Below are 21811 nucleotides of genomic sequence, written 5' to 3'. Positions count from 1 at the left end.
TATATGCATAAGCTGTATTCTGTGCATTCTGACACATGGACACAAACATGCCTGCACACACACACATATGTTATATTAACTTCCTACTGCAAGGTCACTGCTAGACGAAAAGAAAAAAGGCTGCTGTGGCCCTCTCCTTGCTCCAGATGAGGCTGTAAAAATCATGAGGGAGTTATTGGGCTATTTAAATTCAACACATGGAAGCGAACTGTGATGTAGGAGAGTAGACAAGAGAAGAGGGGAGAAGGGAAGCACTACAGTTTCCTTTGAAGTTTGCCTGTAAATACAATTTTTTTCAAGTCATTCAAACAAAATGTGATATTTTTTTTATTATTAGTAGTAACTAATTTAACTTTAACAGTAGTTAGCCTATATAACTTTATGGATCGACATTTCTACATTTGACAGCATTACATTTAATTTTATCTAATAATACTAATAATCTAAAACATAATTTAATTTATCATACTTTAAATTCAAGTATTAGGTACTTATACAACCATAACTCTGAGATCCTTTACTAAATTGATAAACATCAACTTAAGCTAGCTTGTTCAGAGCCTGCCGCTACAAAAACGACATGATTCATGGACGATAGAAAATGTTGATGTTAAAATAACATTCTGATTTGCAATATCTTAGAAATGGCTGACTGGTCTAAATAATAGAGTTGCTGATTACAAACTATGGTGTGGATTCGATTAGATTTTTTTATTGATTTTTTTAGACTTTTTTCTCCTTCTTCTTTCTGTCAGGGGCAATGTATGAAAAAACATTCATCTAAGTAGAAAGATGCACTTCACCACATTTAGTTTCCATCTGCAGTTAAATAAATAGAAATACACATAAAAACACATCATCAATAAACAAATTCAACACGTTCTATGCAATAATCCAAATATCCTAATTATAATTACAAATATTCATTACCTTCTCACAGAAATATCAAATACATTGAAAAAGAAAATAGAAAAAGCATCCATTTATCATGCTGCAATGATCAATTCATGATGAATGAAGATGGTCTTTTTAACCAGTAGTAGTAACCAGTAAAGCAATAGCCAAGACCTTATAAAAAGCTTGCTAACACTACATGTATGTGTTAGTGTTAGCAAGTGTGGCATCAATGTTTCATCAAGCATGAGCTGCTGATGATATGATATTTTATTGGGTTTATCACGTCACTATTCCTTTCTCCCCATAATGATTCTTAGCAGCGAAGAAAGCAAAGTAGATGAAAAAATACTATCAGAAGCAATGCAAACAATTTCACTTCAAGAGAATACCACATCCAACAAATGTCACGTGTTACACTGCTGTATTGGCACAAGCTCCTAGATGCAAGATCTGAACGTTTCAGCCTTTGCTGTCCCATTATCAAACAGCAACGCGTGCTTCTAGTCCTCAACACACGGCTATCTATATCTCATTTCAACTTTAATTTATGGAATCAACAATTTATGGAATCAATTCAGATTATACACTTACACAAAGGAAAGCCGAGAAAATAACATCAACTACTAGGTCACAGCTCACCATGTCAAACACGTCCTGAATCACCAGGACACTATAAAAAGTGATTTCAAACAATCAGCAGGCATGACACCAAAAATATGATCACTTACAAGACAGGTATAGACATGGAGGAAAAATTATTAGTCATTGTGTCATACACCTATGTACAAACCCACTTTGTGCTGTCAGATTTTCACACAGTAGGCGAAACTAAAAGTATTTTCACCTGAGAAAAATTTGGAAAGAAAAAACACTGGACTCTCTAATGTGTCACTACACTCAAAGCAAGTGGGTGTCAGTGTCAAGTGGCTGTCTTCAATTGCTTCACACCCAGGCTTTCAACCCATCTTATGAACACTTGTTATCAGAGGTGCATTTTTTTCACACTGTCTCACCAGCCAAAATATTTTTCTTTCAAAAATTTGAAAGATTTCATGACTGGAGGAAACAAAAACCATCAACAACAAAAGTGCTCAAACTTTTATTCCATCACCTGCAGCACTTCTACCTGCGAGGCTGTTTTTAAAGTGATTTATAAATAAAGTTGGCATGGATATGGTACCTGATATGAATTTGTCCTTAACAGAATACCTTTTCTATTTAAGGAGCTCCGGTTAATATATACAATATATAACTTACTTAATATACTTAATGTTTCTAAACTGCACATAAAGCACAATAAATCACTGGTCCATGGAAATTACATGCAATTAATTTTTCTTTGGTTTCATTTTGGTTTTTAAATTACAGATCTTAAACTTCCACTAACTTGTACAATCCACACACAACTGTATATCAATACTCACTAACCCTAGAAAATGATGGTCACCTCATTGGATTGCAATGTTCCTTCTTTCATTCAGTTTCATCTTACCTCTCCACCTTTTATTCTTGTTCCTGCCTTCGTTGCTGCATTTACTCCAGACATGATATTGTTTGGCTGAAGTAGGAGTAAGAATTGAATTTAAACTGGCTCAATGGCAGCCTTGTCCCTTTCAGCCAAATCCTATATTTATACGTCTCAGTCTCCTCTTTTTCTTCTTTCCACTAATCAGGTTTTTAAAATAGCTTTCCTTCACTGACAGAAATGCTTACAAAAGAAAAATAAGCAATGAAGTTGCTATATGTTATCTATCAATTCCTGTCATTTAAGGCAAGAATTAATCACATTACATTACAGATTAGTTCTTTCTTAAGGTAAAATAGGGTTGAGGGTTAGCCTTGCTTACCATTTTTATTTGTCTTTAAGCTGTAAGATCCTAAGACGTGATGATGACACAGCAAAAATAATGAGGTGCATGCACCACTCTCGGCTACAGAAGTTTATAAGAAAGCAGAGCAACATATGGATTGTATCTGTAGGTGATAAGCATTGACTGTAATTAGTTATCCTTCCTAGTGATAAATAAATCATACAATGACAAAATAATTTATATTTACAGACAGGCAAGAAACTAAATGACAAAAAGTCTTGCCACATGCAGTCTAAACTCATCCAATGTGCCTTGGAAATGATTATCCAGCTCTCTGAAAATCTTTTGGAAGGATGGTACTCTTTTTTTCAACGAGGGTGGAGAGCACATTCTGTGTGCATTTATGATATGACTGTGAAGGTCATAAATGGGAATCGTATCATAATACTCATACTCATAATTCAGTGAACCTCCATAGATGCAGGGAGGGACAATCATCCAGGAAAGACCACCACTATTATGGGCGATCGTGGCTCAAGAGTTGGGAGTTCGCCTTGTAAGGTAACTCGGAAGGTTGCTGGTTCGAGCCCCGGCTCGGACAGTCTCAGTCGTTGTGTCCTTGGGCAAGACACTTCACCTACCGCCTACTGGTGTTGGCCAGAAGGGCCGATGGCGCGATATGGCAGCCTCGCTTCTGTCAGTCTGCCCCAGGGCAGCTGTGGCTACAACTGTAGCTTGCCTCCAACAGTGTGTGAATGGGTGGATGACTGGGTGTGTAAAGCGCTTTGGGGTCCCTAGGCGGGACTAGTAAAAGTGCTATACATATACAGGCCATTTACCATTACTATTAGTGTATAAATATTTCTTCACAGGTTAAAGGTCATTATGCACAAAAAATGTATTAATTTGTAGGGACTCTTCCATCCTGGGGAACAAGTGGCTATGGAAATTACTATTTGGGCTTTTTTGCGAGTTACAAACTTGGTTAAAGTAATTACATTGAATTCACAAGGTTTACTCTAAACAGATACACAATTTGGCACATTTTTAAATTCTCATGAATATGTTACTTTTTTTCTTCTTTTTGCCTCCAAAGTATTCCATTTTTAATTTTTATGCACACATGTTTGCACTTTTATTATCTATGTCTTATTATCTGAACATAACGAGCAAGCAAAACATGAAGAGGGAAAAAAGCAAGAACACGGCAATAAAATGTGGACACTCTGCTTTTGAGTTGCCCGGCTGTCTTGGTGCAGTGGAGCTGATGGTTAAGGTCACACAGTCATCGCAGCCCCAATAGAGGCACGATCAATTTCCTATGACAGCCTATCTTAGAGTACAGCTGAATGATTGGACGGCAGACTTGCTGACTGACTGTATGAATGAATGCATGAATAACTTGGTGGCTATGCAAATGGCTGACTTTTTTTTACAACTGTCACACTGACTGCATGTGAACCAAAGTGTCTGATTCTGGTTAACCAACCAGACAAAAAGCTATTGACCCCGTCAGTCAGTTGCAGAGATGATCAGTCCAGTCAGTTGATCAGACAAGCAAAAATCCAATCAACTAACCAGCCAATGCAATTACCAATTCACTGACCACTGATTGGAATGTGCCACAGAGCCAGCCAGCAAGACAAGAAAAACTGACAGCCAACAGAGTAAGGAGGAGAAGTGATAATGTTCCCAATTAATTCAGTGGCCATGCCAAATAGTCAGTTGGCTAATGCAGTAATGACAGCAAACACATGATCAGCTACAGCAGTGAAACCTGCTGCCATGCCAGAACCAGTCAGTAAGTATGACAGAGAAGAGAAACTGCAGAGTTTATTCTGCTAACAGATGGCCTGAGAGAGAGAAGAGGTGTGCAATAAAACATCTTTATATACAGAAACTGCAGACAAGGGCATTTGATTTCACCTGAAAGTCAAAGACCAACACACAGCATTGACCGGTAGAACTTGAACAACATATCTGCATATTTAAAAAATGTCACCGCTGCATATATTATGCACGTGTTGATGGATCGTGCAGACAGCTCTAACAGATCTCCTCATCTCTCCTCTCCCTCTCTCACAGACCACCTGCTCCTAGACCATTTTGGATAACAGTACAGGGTTACATTTTTATCTTTGTCCTCTTTGTCACAAACCAGAGACACACATGGAACAATGTGTACAATTCAGTGTCTTCACATGCAGCTGATTTATTTAACAGAATCAAAAGCAAATGATCGAACCAGCAAACACACACAAAAATACCCGAAACAAAAGTGCTGATTAATTTACATTTTCATACATGAGCAACGCATACTTACATGGCAGAAAGGTTAAAAGCACCGTCACCGTGACGTGAAAACCATCCCACCTAAAAACGATACTGCAACGGCACATGCAGCAGGGGACTAGGCACAACAGCGACGTGCGATATGTGTGCGTGCATGTGTGTGTGAGTGAGTGTAGGTGTGCATGTGTGTGTGGAGACTCGCTAAGCTGCACTCTCACTGCTACTGCCTCAGCTGGGGCTGTCTCAATGCACAGCCTGTACCATGTCGGCAGGCAGCAGGGGTGGGCGTATGTATGTGTGCGTGCGTGTGTGTGTTTGTGTGTGTGCGTGAGAGAGAGAGTATGTGTGTGTCTGTGGACAGTGCTGCATAGCAGATCTTCCACTATCTGACTGGATCACTCAAGATAGATAGACAGAAAGACCGATAACTGGATTGATAAGAATAGAGAGGATAAAAGACAGGAAGGAGAGGATATGATGGTGAATCCTGTTCTCTACATCCCTGTGGGTCTCTTACTCCCTCTCATTGACATTTTGCCCCGAGAACAGAACAGCAGGTCCAGTGTAGACATGCATGCAACCTAGTTTTTAGAAATAACAGAAGAAGGAAGAGAGATAGGAAAGAAAAAAAAGAGGAGGGGTGGGCTGGTGGGACGTACAGTGAATAAATAAACGATGTACAAAAGAAAGGGGGGGGGGCAAAGTGAAAAAGGAAAGGCAAAGAATTTAGAAATTAGAAGGTGATTGGACAAAATTTGAAATGCCTTGAAGACAGAAACGCGACAAAAAGCTGTAGATGTAAAGAAGAAGCCAGTATGAGAATAAAAATGGAGAGGAGGGATAACTTTCAAGGGCATGCGTCATTCTTGCATTCTGCAGATCGGGATTCCCATATAAGACCCACAGACCTGGATACAGCTCACCCCAGTGGACATTATAGCTGCAGGACACAAGACCTTTGTGTAAGCCAGGCGCTCCAGAAGAAGGTAACAGCAACAGTTTCATGACACTGTCACTCATGAATCCCAGATCTTATCCTATCACAGCTTGCAGGTAGAGAGGAGGAGGAGGAGGAGGAGGAGGAGGAAGAGAGGGTACAACCTCACACTCTTTAGTATGTCTTCATCACCCCCCCCACACACACACACACACACACACACACTCTGCTTTACCAATGCCTATATTCCTGTCTCTTGCTCAACGTGTACATTACATTGTCTCTCGTGTTGTGTCACAAGTGTAATATGTAGATGTAAGATGTTATACAGAACCAGCAGGATTCCCACCAGGATGAAAACATGTTAAACAGAGGTGAGCTCGGCACATGAAGGCTTGGGCTGGGACAGCAATACAATACACTACCTGTTCTGACATACCGTGCCAAGGGTATACTGTAGAGGTCTCAATTTTGCCTGCATACTGTACACTGCAAAATTGTACCATTTGAAAAGAAGTGCATCCTGTTTTAACTGACAGGTTTACAGTCAGAAAACAAAACATTCAGCACAATGGTTGCAACAAACAGGGAAAAGCAGGATAATGGCTGAAGTCTGCTCTAGACAGTTTTGCATTATCATCAGGTTTTCTTAGTAGTAATAACAAAACTCAACCAATGCAAGTTCTACACAATAGAATACTCAGACACAAGACTTGAGACACAGGCAGGTTAGAGACAAACAGCTCTTAATTCAGCTAGGATTCATTCACTTATGGTTGCACAATATCAAATTATGCACATACAACACCTTAACAAGTGCTTGTAGTCATGCACGATCGCCACTTCTATAGCATTGAACATTCCGCTGTGGAAGTAAGTATGGAAGGAGCACACGCTGCTTGCAGTGCTTGCAGTACTATATATTAAGACAGTCTTTCCACCCTCTGATCACTTAACTAGGGTAATATCTCCCCTGACTTAAAAACTCTGGGTCATGTGGTACTCTAGTCTCCCATCAAGCAACAGAGTGCAGAGTAAAATTTTAAAGTTGAGACCTTTTCTAATGTCTGAGGCAAAAAGATGCAAACCCAAATATTAGTTTGCCTTTACAGTTACATGCAGTTTATGTCCACCTACAGCTAATCAAATGCACTTGGTTAAATAATCATCAGCAAGTGCGAGCATGTCTATAAAAGCAGAAATTCAGGCAGTTTACTGGTGGAAAGGTGATGATTCTGACTTATTCTGTAGCCACAGGACCTGGACACCTTACAGTCACAACTCAGTGACTGTAAGGTGAACAACTCTGTATACCAAAGCATTCTAGAGATAAATGTGAAACCATCTTTCTGACAGCTAAAACCTAACTGAAACTGAATCATGCAACAAGACAGTGATTCCAAATACAGCAGTAATACCTACAACAGAATGACTGACAGAGAAAAATAATTTTTTTGCTTGTTTGTTTGGGAACAATGACACCGAATGTTTGAGTTGGTTTTGAAAATGAGATGCTTTTAATTACATTTTTTCATCCTTAAGAAATGAAACATCCTTCAAAATGACAGAATACGAGAGCGTCCTGTGTGGTGGGGAGTGATTGGGGGAACGGGAAGTAACTGCAGGGAAGTAAGAAGCAAATGTGTCTGAAGTGAAGAGACGTTTCTGGCAGGTAACAAACACAAAGCAGATAATGTGAATAGAATTATCTTTGCAAAAGTGGGGATCATGACTATAATAGAACAGAACAGAACAGAAAACCTAGAATGGATCCATATAGTACTGTAGTGACTGGATAACTTTTCACCACATTTTATAACATTATTTCCTGTATAGTGACTTAGTTTAGTTAAGAAGCTTATGGTGAAGTATGGTGAGAGAGAGAATGAGAGCAGTGATGGGGATCAGAAACAGGCCCTGAATATCAATGCAGCACGTCTACAAGACTTCAGGGCTGCAGTGCACCAAAACCTGGGAGAAAGAGCACAGTAGCGTCACAGCCAATCAGAGCTGCAGGTGACAGTCCTGCACAGCTAATATCCGTCCAACAAACCATCAATAGTTTCTGCCACCTGGAAGAATCGTGGCAAATCATCATTTTCCTTGTCTGATATTTCTGCTTGCCTTTATGAGTGAAGTCTCATGAAGAGATCCTAAAGCACTTGCTAAAAAGTAAGATGCTGTACTTTTAAAATGAAACTATCACTTGTCTCATTAACATGAAAGTCAGCTTTAGCTCCGTCAAATACTGCAGGGTAGTTAAATTAAAGAAAAAATGCTGCAGGCTTGCCTTTGCACCAGAGAAAACCCAGGTGTATTTAGCTTAAGAAAAATTTGTGCCATAGGTTTTAATTAAATCACAACCATGCAAGTAGACTATAAGGCGCATTAGTATAATACTCTCTGTGATTTTCTATAAATGGCACCTTATATTCCATCAGTAAAAGCTCCATTTCCTTCCAGTTTAGGGATTTGTTAACCAGTAAAGTGTCATGTTTACCTCAGGTCAATCAGACATCCCATATAGTGGTTTCTAGCTCCTGCCAATAACCATTAGACTTATTAATTGCGGAAGCCTCAGAGTATCTCCTGAGTGCTGGAGTAAAATTAGACCAGGGCTGTGTCTATCTATGGGCAGGCACACATGCTTGCAGTTAATGAGATGACTCCCAAAGGTTTCTAACCTCTCTCAATGAGAGGTCACCATTATGCATCCCCAACTCTTATCTAATACGTTTCCCACGTGCTGCATGTCTGTATTTCCTTTAAATTTAAACAGTTAGCAAAAGTGAAACTTCAACTGGTCTACAACTGTGCTGTGCAAAAATCTTGAGACACCTTCCATTTCTTAATATTTTTCTGGGGAATGGGAAATAGGTCAAGTTGTTTATTAAAAAAGTGCAAACATACATGAAAATACAGTACATAATATTTAAAACAAAGTCTGGCTGAATGTCAATATTTGGTATGGACACCTTTATTCTTCAACATAGCCTAAACTCTGTTAGACAAGTTTTCTTGTAGTTTCTTTAAAAAGTCTTCAGGAATAGTTCTCCGGGTTTCTTGGAGGACATTCAAAGGCCTTCTGTTCTTTTCTACTGCTTCAGTAATATTAAGGTCTGGGCTCTGTCCATGACTGAGTGCCCCATTGTTTGTTTTTCTATCCAGGTAAGTTGCTACTAATCGGATGCTTGCCAGATGGTATTGCATTGAAGATGAAAATATGACCGTATTTGTTACATGTTCATAATTTCATTAATGTTGAAATGCAGTTCCAAACTATGACAGAGCCTCCACTGTGTTTCACAGGTGACTGTTATCCTGACCTTCACCAAGCATAACTAACAATGATTTCAGCCAAAAATGTCAAACTTGGATTCATCCCTCCATAAGCCCTGTTTCTGCTGATTTTCAGTCTAATTCTCGTGTCATCTAGCATATCTCATTATTGTTGTTGACAGCCATCCTTCCACTGAGTCCATTTTGGATGAGGCTTCAGTGAGCAGTATATGGATCAACTGAAAGGCCACATGCATCTCTCATGTCCTGTGTCAGATTTTTTCTTAAAGACTTGGGTTCCTGTTACTGTCTCCTCTCCTCCTCTTGTCCAGTTTCCTCAAAATTTTTAAGGACACACTGCACACAATACAACAATATGACAAGTTTTTGGCTAAAAGCTCCTTGGGAATTACTTTGTAATTACCACGCAAAAATGCTATTTTATGCCTGTCAAACTTTGTCATCTTTGCATTCTTCAAAGATTCAACTAAAGAAATTGGAAAAAATTATATATTGTTGTGACAGGTAGTAGCATTGTGCAATTCAAAACTGGTCAATTGCTAAGTTGTCTGTTATGTGTAGAGACAACAGTGGTTCATCACTTCAGTCACTGTAGCTGCCTTTTTCTATGTTTGAATGATTCATAGGTCAATCTTAAGTGGGTAAACAAAAACAGATCTTCAGAAAGCCTAGGGATACTGCTCAAAACATAGAGAAACTGTACAGTATTGTATGTTCATAAATATTGCTAGGAGTAACAGACTTTTGAGTCTACATTTTGTTAAGCAAAGCATCCAGCTTTTTAATACTCTTTAATACTATGACTCCCAATTCCTAATCGGCATAGAAGTCAATACAATCCAATTTTCCTGTCTTATTTCTTCTTTTCCAGTTCTTCTTCACTTTTATCTACTATAGGTCCTTTTCCGTGAGTAATTTTGAACTTATTCCAGCTCCCTAAGGACAGCTATAAGCCTTAAGACTAATAGAAACACACATATACAACCCTGATAGTCACACAAAAACTCAAGACACCTACATCCACGTACTCATTCCAACAAACAGAGCCAGCGGACAGGGAGACATTGTCTGACTCTTGGGGTGAACTCGGTTGAATTGTCTTTAGCTAAGCTTCATGCATACAAAACCCAAAGGCAAGGAGAGACAAAGGACAAGAGGATATTACACAATGACAGATCATGCAAGCAGTACATAAAATATCAGCAAACACTCACTGTAGCTCTTCCAATTTAGGCTGTATCCTTGGTGTCAAATACAGGAAGTTGGCCATCAAGATGAATTTAGAAATTGTCTTTCTATGCGTGCTGTCATGTGAGGACACCAAACCAAAAATGTGTCCTGTGCGGGAACACCTCTTTCCATGTTTTTTGCTAATCCTATTCTTTCCCAAGGGTCAACTGAGAAACAAAGATGGGCTCTACTGTATGACTCCGAGGGGTAGACCCACATGGAAATACACATTACCACTTTAATAATACAAGGCAGTATTGGAACAAATGAGAACACCTTTATACTTACAGTAGCATGTCCAGCATAAAAAGGGTGAAAAAATATTCACAGTACATTAATTTCTGGTGTTATCTGGCTAGCACTGCATCAATCAGATTAAATAACCTGTTATTCAATGCTGGCATTCTGTGATATTTCACACTACATTTGCTGAGTCATTTTAGCAAGGACACAGTTTAGACTGTGAGTATTGCATACCGAATTCAATAGAATACAGTGTCCTTTGTTGAATCGCATCACAGTTTAAGATGCAGAAAGTGCTCCGACATTTTGGCTTTGTGGCGATTTGTGACTATGTTGAAAGAATGAGTTAACTGTTCATTTGTAACGCCTAACAAATGTAAACACAGAAGTTTAAGAAGGTTATAGAGAGTGTTGCTAAGCGCGACGATGTGGGTGCAATACTCACTGCTGACATTCGTAACTGCAATTTCTACAAAAAGCAGGGGAAAATGTCCTCTCAGCTCACTGAGGTTGGGATTGCATACACCAGCTGTCTATTTACATGTGTCTTTAAAATTCAAATTAATCTTCTTTTCTTCCTTTGCTAATTAGTAATCCATATAAAAAAGAACAACGTAAAAGGAGAAGATTTTATTTTCTGGACTTGTCACTTTACAAAATGAGCCACTTGTTTAAAGAAGCTATGCCACCATATACAGTTAGGGTATTTGTTAGGAAGAAGTCTATTTTGAGCCCAGTCCTGCTGGCAGAACCCATCACCTGTCTCTGATTTGCTACCCCCTGGAAGCAAAGCTTTAAAAGCAGAAACATTGTTCCAGTGATAACCCAACAAAGCAGTCTGCTCCAGAAGCCTGTTTAGCTGGGCGGCGTACAGATGAGAAAAGCTGGATGTCCAAAGCTATTAATCTAAACAACCTTGCTCTTTTTATTCCTTTACAACTCCTCTTGCTCCTGACACACATACTCTCTCCTAAATAGCCATATATTCAGTCCTTGTTCCTCCATTTCCAAGGGAAATTAATGGGCGGCTGAGGTGAGGTGTGAGGATTAAACTGTGCCAGAAGATTAATCAGTAGTGTACGTCTGTGAGCTAGACAGCTCCAGATAGTTTATTAAAAAAAGACAGGAACATGCATATGGATAGGTACAGCGGGTAGTGAATGAATACAATTCATCCTCAGCCGAGTTTAACATAATGAATCGTGGCTTGAATAATGTAATGAGTGTGATGCTTTTTTACTGTGTAGTATTTTCCCATTTTAATTATATAAGCACATTTTAATATTATATTGCCATTCTCATAAGATCTGCTTGGTTAGTGACAAACACAGTGATTATCAATTAATATCCTCATAGATCATAAATAAATAATTTAACCGTTTAATGCAGGGGTGTCAAACATAAGGTCCAGGAGCCAGAATCTGCCCGGAAAAGTCTCTAATTCGGCCATTGGTTGGCTTTGGAAAATGTGAAGGAGGACATAGATTTCAGACCTTTACTGTATATTTTATTTAAGTTTCACAGCTTTTCATGGTCATTCATACTATACCAAAGTCATTAGTGTACACCAAAAATGCCAGATACAACAACAATGACACATATTAAAACTCATATATGTAAATTGATAAATAAATAATTCCTTTTTTTTAATTTGTCAGAATGCTTTGAAGCTGTGATAAATGGTATAAAAGTGCAAACAGCTGCCACTGAGGAGGTTTGAAAGAGCATGTTGAGTACAGACAGAGGATAACAGGTTCAAAATTGCCTCAACATCAGTGGCCTCATTATCCATGATTAGCCACTAATGCACTCCATCAGCCGCTTTAAAATGATGGGAACTTTTAAAGGGCAATGGTTTTGTTTTTTTCTTTGTTTATTTCATTTAAAACAGCCAGTTAATTTAAACCAAGTAGTTACAATGATAGACAGGAACAGGGAGGACGAACACGAAATACAAAGAAGAAGACGTTCCGATTAGAAGAGTGACAGAGAGGCAGCACTTGCCTAGAATGAGAAAGAAGCCTGAGAGAGATTACCTGACTGCATGGAGAAGAGTGCGACCTATCCAATGCCTGCTGACACTCAGATGCTTTCTAGTCTATTGCCTATTTGTCTACAGTCAGAGCTTGGCCTTTCGTTATCTATCAGCCTAAAGTAAATGAGCAAGGGTGCATTGAAATGTGGATTAAATGTAAAAGTTAAAAACGAATGTTCCAACAGAAAACATTCTTTGAGTATTTCTTCTCTGAGTCCAGAACTGCAAATCCCACCACTCAACTGATTTGACTGATTCACAGCATGAAGCAGTGGTTTCCAGGAAAACAATTGGCCCACTGAGAGCTCCGAGGAAGACTAACAATTCGACATCAGAGCCATGGGGAGGGGGATTAACAGCTTTTCTTTTTTTTTGTTTTGGCACCAATAATCCAAATAGAAGAGAATGATAAACTATTTCTTGGCACCACTCTACCTTTAAAAACCCAGCAAAACCAGTAGGCTGGAATGTCTACTGTTACGGATTCAAATATTGGGGATGGATACAAGAGGAAAAACCACAATAACAACACTGGTCCGGCCGGGTTGAGTCAAACGATGATTTTAATGATCACACGCGTGGGAGATGTACACCGTACGCACCGTACTGTACCAACGTTAATGTAAAATGATATTAGATTCAAACTAAAATGCTGGTGTCCTGGTAGATCGCCTATCAGATTTGAAACAGGGCATCACTGAGCTCCTGGATAGTGTGAGGTGAAACCTGACGGTGTCAGGTGGACTGAAACATATTGCCCCAGAGGTGTTCTGCTGGATTTAAGTCAGGCGAGCGTAGGGATCAATCACTGTTATCAATTCCTTCATCCTCCAGGAACTGCCTGCATAGTCTCACCACATGAGGCCAGGCGTTATTGTGGACCAGGAGGAACCCTGGACCCACCGCACGAGTGTAGAGTCTGACAATGGGTCCAAGGATTCGGACCTTCTATCAATGGCACATATTCACGGGTAATCCTGGAGAAGTTGGACTACCTGTTCAATCTCTCCAGAGTCCATGTAGCTCTTGTTCCTTCACCTCTGAGAGAAATAAAGGTTTTGTTTTGGTGAGGTGTAAGACTCAAGCTGTGCTACATGATTAATCGGTTTAGCATGTCTGTAAGCATTTCCAGGCAATTCCAATCTTCTTGTTACGTCAAACACACAAGTTATTTCTGAGTCCAAATACTCTGTCACTTTTCAAAAGCAAATAAAAACTGATGCACTACTGAAAGTTTAAAAGGTTTTAGGTACGCCAATATATCACTGACTAAAAAGCGGATAGAAAATGTTCACTCTGAGTTAAACAGTCTTCTCAACAACACTAGACAATGTGTATTAGGTCAGAACAATTTTTAAGTTGCTAAAAGTTGACATAAAAAACTAAATATCAGACACTGAGTGCAAATAAGCATGCTGATCACGGTCTGATGGACTGTCGTGAGTAAAAAAAACTATTACACTCATGATCTTTTATCTGCAAGAGAGATGGGTTAACTAATACCTCATGGAGCCACACACACAGATCACAATTACCTGTGATATTAAGTTGCTAAAGCAAAGTCAAGATTCCCTAAAGAGCTGGTCTTTCTTCCAGTTTTTTAATAAAAAGGTTGACAAAGTCAAATTTCTGGTGAAGCCACAACCTCTCCTCTCTGTCTGATATGTACAGTGGACAGACAGCAGAGAAGAGACACTATAGTGGAGACAGTGAACCCAGGTCAAGTGAAAAATAATGGTTTTCGGCACTTGTTACTGAATATGCAGCGAAAAGCTTTGCAGGTACTGTGAGTACTGTCAACCTGACAATGCTACTCTCACCACTGATTTAGTCCACTATTGAACAATAGCACAGTACATTTATTCCAATACTGAAGCAGAATTTTAAAATATATAATAAAATACATAATTTACTTACTTACTTTAATTTACAATATTTTATTCACTTATTTACTTTTATTTTATTAATATAATTAATTTTGTATTACCCTAGGCAATAATTATTTTGCATAATAATAATAATAATAATAATAATAATAATAATAATAATATGTAAGGGGCAGTAAAAGTGAAAATGTTGGCCACCTCTCTGTACCTTAAAAACCTACCTCAAGGCTAGGAAACAAACTTTTGGCAACAATAGACAAAAATAAAACAAACAAACAAAAAGAATAAAATCATTTTTCAGAAGAATGTAAAGTTTTTGTAAGAGGGAATTAGAAATACACACCTTCTGTAGGTTCTCTTCCTAAGGCTTAAAGCTAACCTGTGTCAGGACATTTCAGCAAATTCTGCGTATCAGATCCGTCGAGCAGCATAAGGCATAAAAAAGTTCCATAGGAGGTAAGTTAGGTGGGACAACAAGTTAAGGTTGGGACTATTATCTGTAAAGGTGGAGTTCAAATGCAAGTCTACTTGTTCTTTCTTTAGCTGAACTAGTTTTATGTTTGTAAGGTACATAAAGAAACCTCAATGATGGAAAAACAATCAGTCAGCTCTTTTTTTTCTCACCAAAAATGTCCAAAGTTAACTGAGAAATGTGCCTGGAATATCCCTACAGAAGAAACAGAAGAGGGAAGAAGCTGGATATACAAGACAGCCAGGGATACATTCTTTACTGGAAAGGCAACAATCTACAGTCCCTTCACAGAAATAATTACTTGTAACAGAATAAACAAGACAACAAGGGTGTGAGAAACTCTACAATGTCATTTAGTGTATCATTTCCAGTTACAGCTGGTCATTCACACTAATGAACAACAGAGAGGTGAAAATAAGTGGCAAAAATAAAGGTGAAAGGAGGATGGGAGGATAATCTGCAGCAAGAAGCACGGTTGTTTAACTTGATTCTGCACTGACCTCTGGCACCATTCAACACACACACACACACACACACACACACACCCTGCAAGGTAAGCACTCTACAGGGTCATTAATAGCGCTTCTTACTCCAGCCACTTTTGCAGCTTTAAAGTAGCCTATAGAATATCACTTTAATGCAGCCTATTAGTGCGTAATTATGCTTACATTTACTTCTTTTTTAAAGCATAACATCAGACACACTATATCCATTACTGAATTATTTCCAATAAGCTTTCTTTTTATGGTGATGTCAAATTTCACTGCAGACTATGAGCATAGAGCACAGAAACAAAGTGGGGAAAATAACTTTTTGGTCCCTTGTAAGTTTGCTCAAATGAATAGTGTCTTTTTTATGGTAGTTTTATTTCAGTGGAAAGAGATAGAATATCAACCAAAAAAACCCAAACAAAACAAATGACACAAAAGTTATCAATTAATTTGCATGTCAAATTCATAAAAATTCAGCAGTAGATCAACTAATTAGTTGCCTGACTTCATGCTGTAATCAACCCCAACAGACCTCGCCAGAAAACTGATGAATGATTTCTGAATGTGATTTCTGTAAGTTAACTCTTGCACTTGTCTAAGTTTATAAGTGCATGTAAAATGTTAGACATTTAGAAAAAGGGGTGGAACTCATAACACAAAGAAAACGGAGGAAGTTTGTTGATGTGAGAAGCGTTTCTTCTAACATTTGGTTAACATTCTGAAAGCTTTCATTTTAACCCTGCCACAGAGTGGCAGCTTGTCTATTATGTACCACGCGTCCCATCCTATGACGCCTAGAATAGGTTGAAGTCTGCCCAGTGGAGTTTAAAAAAGATGGATGGATGGATGGATGGATGATTAACCTTTCCTAAATCCAACAGGTATTTTTGTTGTCCCTATCTAACCAAAAAGGGACTACAAACAACTAAAATACAGAAAAGGTTTTCCATGAGGAAAGTTGCTTGATTTATTCACTTCTGTAATAATTGACTGTGTGGTGGCACAGATAGAACAGCAGGACAGCCTAAATGCAGGTCTGTACACATGGTCGGAGAAACATAAAGGAGTTTATGTCCTACTTTCAATATGAAGGGAAATACTGGAAGTGTAAAAACAGAAAAAGGTATGAAGAAGTCAATAAAACAGAACAAGGAGTCTCGTCTCACTTCTTGATACTTTTTCTAGCAGTTTTTACAATAATGGGGAACAATAATGGGAATAATAGGCTAATATGTTACATTAACTAATGGGGAAAAAAAACCCTAAACAAATAGATAATTAAATCTAGATGCTTACAGCCATTTGCAGCTGGGCTTGTAACACATTGTTGTAAACCCTGGTAAGCTAGCTAAAATAAGAACGCAAACTCAGGTCAATCAACCTGCAATGCAGACTCACTGTTTATGCTTCTTTACAAGTTCTGTGTTGCAAATGTGGAAAAACACATAGATGTATTTTTGTTAGTCTCTGGAAGTTGACTGAGTCTGTCCTTTTGTTATGATGACGTGTTGGTATTTCTTTTTAAATGGTTTTTGTTTTCAATAAAACGAAGCTTGTCTTACCCCAAGCACTTGTACGAACAAAGCATGCAGCACAATGCTTCATTACACTGAAAGATAAGTTCACACAAAATCTATCTAACGTTTCTATCAGTTATTGCAACTGTTTTAATTAACATTGTTGGAGTCAGCCTTTAAATACCTCAGCTGTTGACTGTTATGTGCCTGTTTAGGTAACACAGAGTACAGTACAGTTTGCCTGATAGCTCCAATTTTAATGGAGCATAAAAAGGAAAGTCTATATTCTTATGACTTTTATGCTGGATGTAATGGAAATTTATGGCTGTCATATGATGCTATAATATCGTTAGTTATAGTTACCAAGATTGTCTTTTGCATGATAGTTTAATGCCAGACATTACCACCAGTTATGATTTCTTCAGGTCTTCATTTAAATGTCTTTTATGTTATGTAATTTTCCCCAGCTGTATATGGAATTTTGGGACATGTACAGTATGTATCTCTCTCTTTCCATTTTTACTGTTCTTGTGCTTGACACATTCCACTGGTGAAACATTTCCTGCCCTCAAAAGTTCTTGTTGCTATGCAACTGATCTGCCTGGCACTGAGAATAATGCTAGCTCACACAGGCTACACAGAGTACAACCCCCCTCACACCACACACACAGCAGCTCTTAGCCTACATCCTGTGGTTGTTAAAATACTAATAGTATGAAAAATACATCTTTCAACTATATTATTTTATAACAATGAAAGACTTTTACAGTTTTGCACCACACTCTCTCCTGATAAGCGATCTAACATTAAAAAGTACTGACAAATACTGTCCTGATCTCCTATTTTGTCCCCCTCTGTCTGTCTGTTTGCATTCCTGCCTGTCAAATCTGACTTTGCAACGTTACACATGTACTATGAATAATAACAGAAAAAACTAAACAAATACTCATTTGTCTAGTAATTTCTATTATTATTTACTGTTCTATTTACTGATTCCAAAAGCTTCCAGAAAAGACAGTAAAAATGTAATAAAATAAACAGGATAGTATTTACATGATTTACCCTAAAGGACATGATAGCAACTAATACATTTTTACTTATATATTTTACAATGCATAAAGGGGAGAAAATAGCTAAAGAAAATTAAAATTTTAATTGGATGCAAAGCATTTAAAATAAAAAAGAATGCAAATAACTACTTTTTAAAAATTCTGGAGTAATTATTCTTCAGTACTTTTCAAAAGACTATATTAACCATGTTTTTACAAAGAATAATTAAATTAATTAAATTAAATTCACATTTAGTTATATAGTGCCAAATCACAAAAACCCAATTAAGGCACTTAATACTATAACAGTTTTGGGATGAGGAGAAAGAGAAAAGAAGAAGAAACATTTTATTCTCCAAAAGTGAAAAATGTCTTTACAGGATTGATGAGTTTAGACCTCGGGAGGTAATTACATCTGTGGTGCAGATTCAAAACACACTTTTCTGACAACACAGGGTCACTGCTGTGATGTACAAAGTATTGGTTATGTATATTTGTTCTCTAAAGCAGCGGTCTCCAACCTTTTTTGCGCCACGGACCGGTTTATGCCCGACAATATTTTCACGGACTGGCCTTTAAGGTGTCACGGATAAATACAACAAAATAAAACTAGTACCGGTACCGAAAAAAAGAAGATTTATTCATAACACACGTGAAAAGACCCAGGAAAACCGAGTTAACGATAAAAACGATAACAAAATAACGCTGAAAACCGATAAAAACCCTGAAAACCACACATTTCACACCTTAGTCTCAACTCTCGCGGCCCGGTACCAAATGACTCACAGACCGGTACCGGTCCGAGGCCCGGGGGTTGGGGACCACTGCTCTAAAGCATCAAAATGTTAGCTAACTTAAGCTAGCTCGCTAAGGATTATTAGCTAACTTTAGCTTTCTGAGCAAAAAGTCTGGTGTCAGATTGCTAGTTGCCAGCCAAGGAGCTGATGTACTTTATTAGTGTCCTATTCCTATTCTGGTCAAAGTGGGCTTCAGCAGGTCTCCAGAGAAAAAGTCAGAAGGATGTAATCTGTAATTGGCCAAAGGATTTATATCAGTCCAAACATGGCTTGAACAGGATGGCTGCCACTACATTAAGGTGGTAGAATACAAATCTTTTCTCGACTCTTTGTTTGGTACCTGATATCTTGTGTTAATTCTGCACAATAAAGGTAGTGTTTACATAAATTCAAAAACTTTTTTTCTTTTATTTTACTGGTGTATAAACCGGTTACACAGCATATTTCTCCTCTTACTTGCTTTGCAACAAATTGTTTTTTAACTTAGTTTGGAAAATTCTGTTTAACATGATTGAGCCTTTGCCTCCGGTTTGATAACTCAAGTGGCCACTGAAAAACCATAGTATTTTATTAAATAATGTGATTATTCGTTCTGAAGCATTCTTAGACACTAGGTCATCCAACTAATTAGACTGATTTTGAAGGTAAGATTGTAATATGTACCCTGTTGAATTGCAGTTTGCAAAGCTGAAAAGGATTGAATATGTTTGCAAGCAGAATATTCCATTAATACTAATTGCAAGACACTGTTGGGGGCTAAGCCGTTGTAAAGATTTGATCCAAGAAACACTCCTGCTTTCCAGTGATAACGTCAAACTTTCTATCCATCAATTTTCTTAAACCAGTTCAGGGATACAGATGGGGCTGGAGCCTATAACTTCAAAGATCCTGTTGTAAAATCTGTGCGTCACTGTCGGCTTCTTGGTGAAGAAGGAACACATGCTGGAATTTACTTCCAGTGATATGTGCTTTCATGATCATGAAATCCAACTTTTAGAGATCCTTACTGATTTCTGGTCAAATTTCTCGAGAAAATGCTCCAACATTTAAACTTTGGCTGAAGTTGCACTGACAGGCTAATTCCAGTGCCTGGGTTAGCAGATGCAACATGATGACACAGATGCATAACCTACTTGCTTTTGCAAAAATTTCCCTTAATGTGTCCAATTATGCTCAATCAAACACCCAATTTAAAATAATGCAGACCAGGAGAAAGTTTAAGTTAAGGCTAAGCTAGAACAGAAAACTGAGTTCAATTCAGTAACATTTTTCAACTGGTTCTGTGCAAATTTCATTGTCATTGTGTAACTCTGTAAAATTGCACTATTGGTACTTGTCTGTTTAGGTGCAAGGACCAGGGTTTGTGGCCACTATCACTATATATAGGTGTACATATGTAATAATTATGGCATATGAAGCAGAGTTGGAAACAAAGGGGTTAAAGACAGGATGAAAAAGACAGAGACAGAGAAAAACAAATATAACAAGAAATAGAGAATCTAATCCTGAGTGACACCTTCAAGGAACTAATCAGACAGAAGCCCCAATCCTTTTAAAGTAATGGCAAATCACTACATCATTAGCCATTTCTAGTCTACTGGATGTCCTCGGGATGAGACTTGAATGCTTACTCCTGACTTAAGACTACAACTGCACAGCTTTGATATACTGTCTTAATACAAACAATGTTCTTTCAGTGCCATTTGCCAGTTTAGAAAAAGTCCTTGCAATATTCCTTTCCCCTCTACAGTATATTTTTTTATTATATTGTGTTACACTATAAGTAGAACCAATCTTAAATCCTGTCTAGTGAACAAGGATGGAAGCAGTGTTTGTGAGAAACACAAGCCAGTGTTAACAAATGCGGAAAAAAAAATAGCTTTTCATTTCCTGAGAAGAAAGTCGGATTACCTGACCAGGAATCGTGTGATGAGCAGTGAGGCAACGTTAGTTTGGGGATGGTGGGCTTCCAGGGAAAGACAGCTTGGTGTGAATGTTAACTATGGTTTTCTGGTTGAGTTGTGTTAAACCAGTACCACAGACCGGTGCTTTTGAGGATGCGCACACATGCACACACACACAAGCTATGCTTTTTTCACTCCTCACATCTTACTAGCTGAATATACACACTCACACATACACACAAATACACAGTGAAACCAACTTGCTCACTCACTGGCTCGCTACTGCAGAGCTTTAGCCCATCTCTCTCATGGTCACACCAAGGGCATCCACTCCCTTGAAACACTACAGCACAGCTCGTCACAGGAGAGGAGAGGAGAGGAGAGCACCCCCTTAATGAGGATGATCACATTTATAGAGAAAAAAGACAGTAGGGATGATAATGGACACTTTAAAAGAAAACAGGGATAGCATGAGAGTGTTAAATTTAGAGGAAAACGGGAACAGCGCCGACAGAAAGAGAAAAGAAGGAGAGAAAAGGGTGGTTAAAAGCAGTGAGAGAGGGCAGGGCATTGCTGGGTAATGGAGATGAGATGTTAATGTGCCTGCCAGTGATGCACTGCAGCAAACTGAGGAGAAAAGGAGGAAGAGAAGGAGGAAGAAGGAAAAGGAGGTGATAGAGGACGAGAGAAGACATGGGCTGATTAAAGGAAGAGGGAAGTGAGAAGGAATAGAGGAAGTAGAAGGGGAGGAGAAAAAGAAAGACGATGAGATTAGTGTTAGGAAAGGAGGGTGAGAGAGAGGAAAGGGGAGAGGAAGATGTTGAGATTTGAACTTTGATGATGCTGATGATACAGCAAGATGATGCTTGAATAAATTCATACTGATGTCCATGATGATTCTATAATAATGCTAATGGGAGTGAATTTCAAAGTCAGCACTACTGCATATA

At 38.4% G+C, this 21811-nt stretch overlaps 1 protein-coding gene across 6 annotated transcripts in view; it reads right to left on the bottom strand.

The window, feature by feature from the left end:
- The window catches only part of atp2b2 (ATPase plasma membrane Ca2+ transporting 2), a 131306-nt gene that overhangs the window by 87956 nt on the left and 21539 nt on the right, over positions 1-21811 (bottom strand). For 4 of the 6 annotated variants that reach the window (XM_084928657.1, XM_084928658.1, XM_084928655.1 and 1 more), the window contains exon 1: positions 5032-5243. The exons of the other annotated variants lie outside the window; for them this stretch is intronic. The gene's annotated coding sequence lies outside the window, so the exon portion shown is untranslated. Of the gene's footprint in view, positions 1-5031; positions 5244-21811 lie in introns of those variants that run through there. 6 annotated transcript variants of the gene reach the window in all.

Source organism: Perissodus microlepis, chromosome 5, assembly GCF_051167445.1.
Source record: "Perissodus microlepis isolate ML-2025 ecotype Zambia chromosome 5, ASM5116744v1, whole genome shotgun sequence".
NCBI lineage: Eukaryota > Metazoa > Chordata > Actinopteri > Cichliformes > Cichlidae > Perissodus > Perissodus microlepis.
Note: the sequence above shows the minus strand (reverse complement) of the source record. Positions and strands in the feature narration are given on the sequence as shown.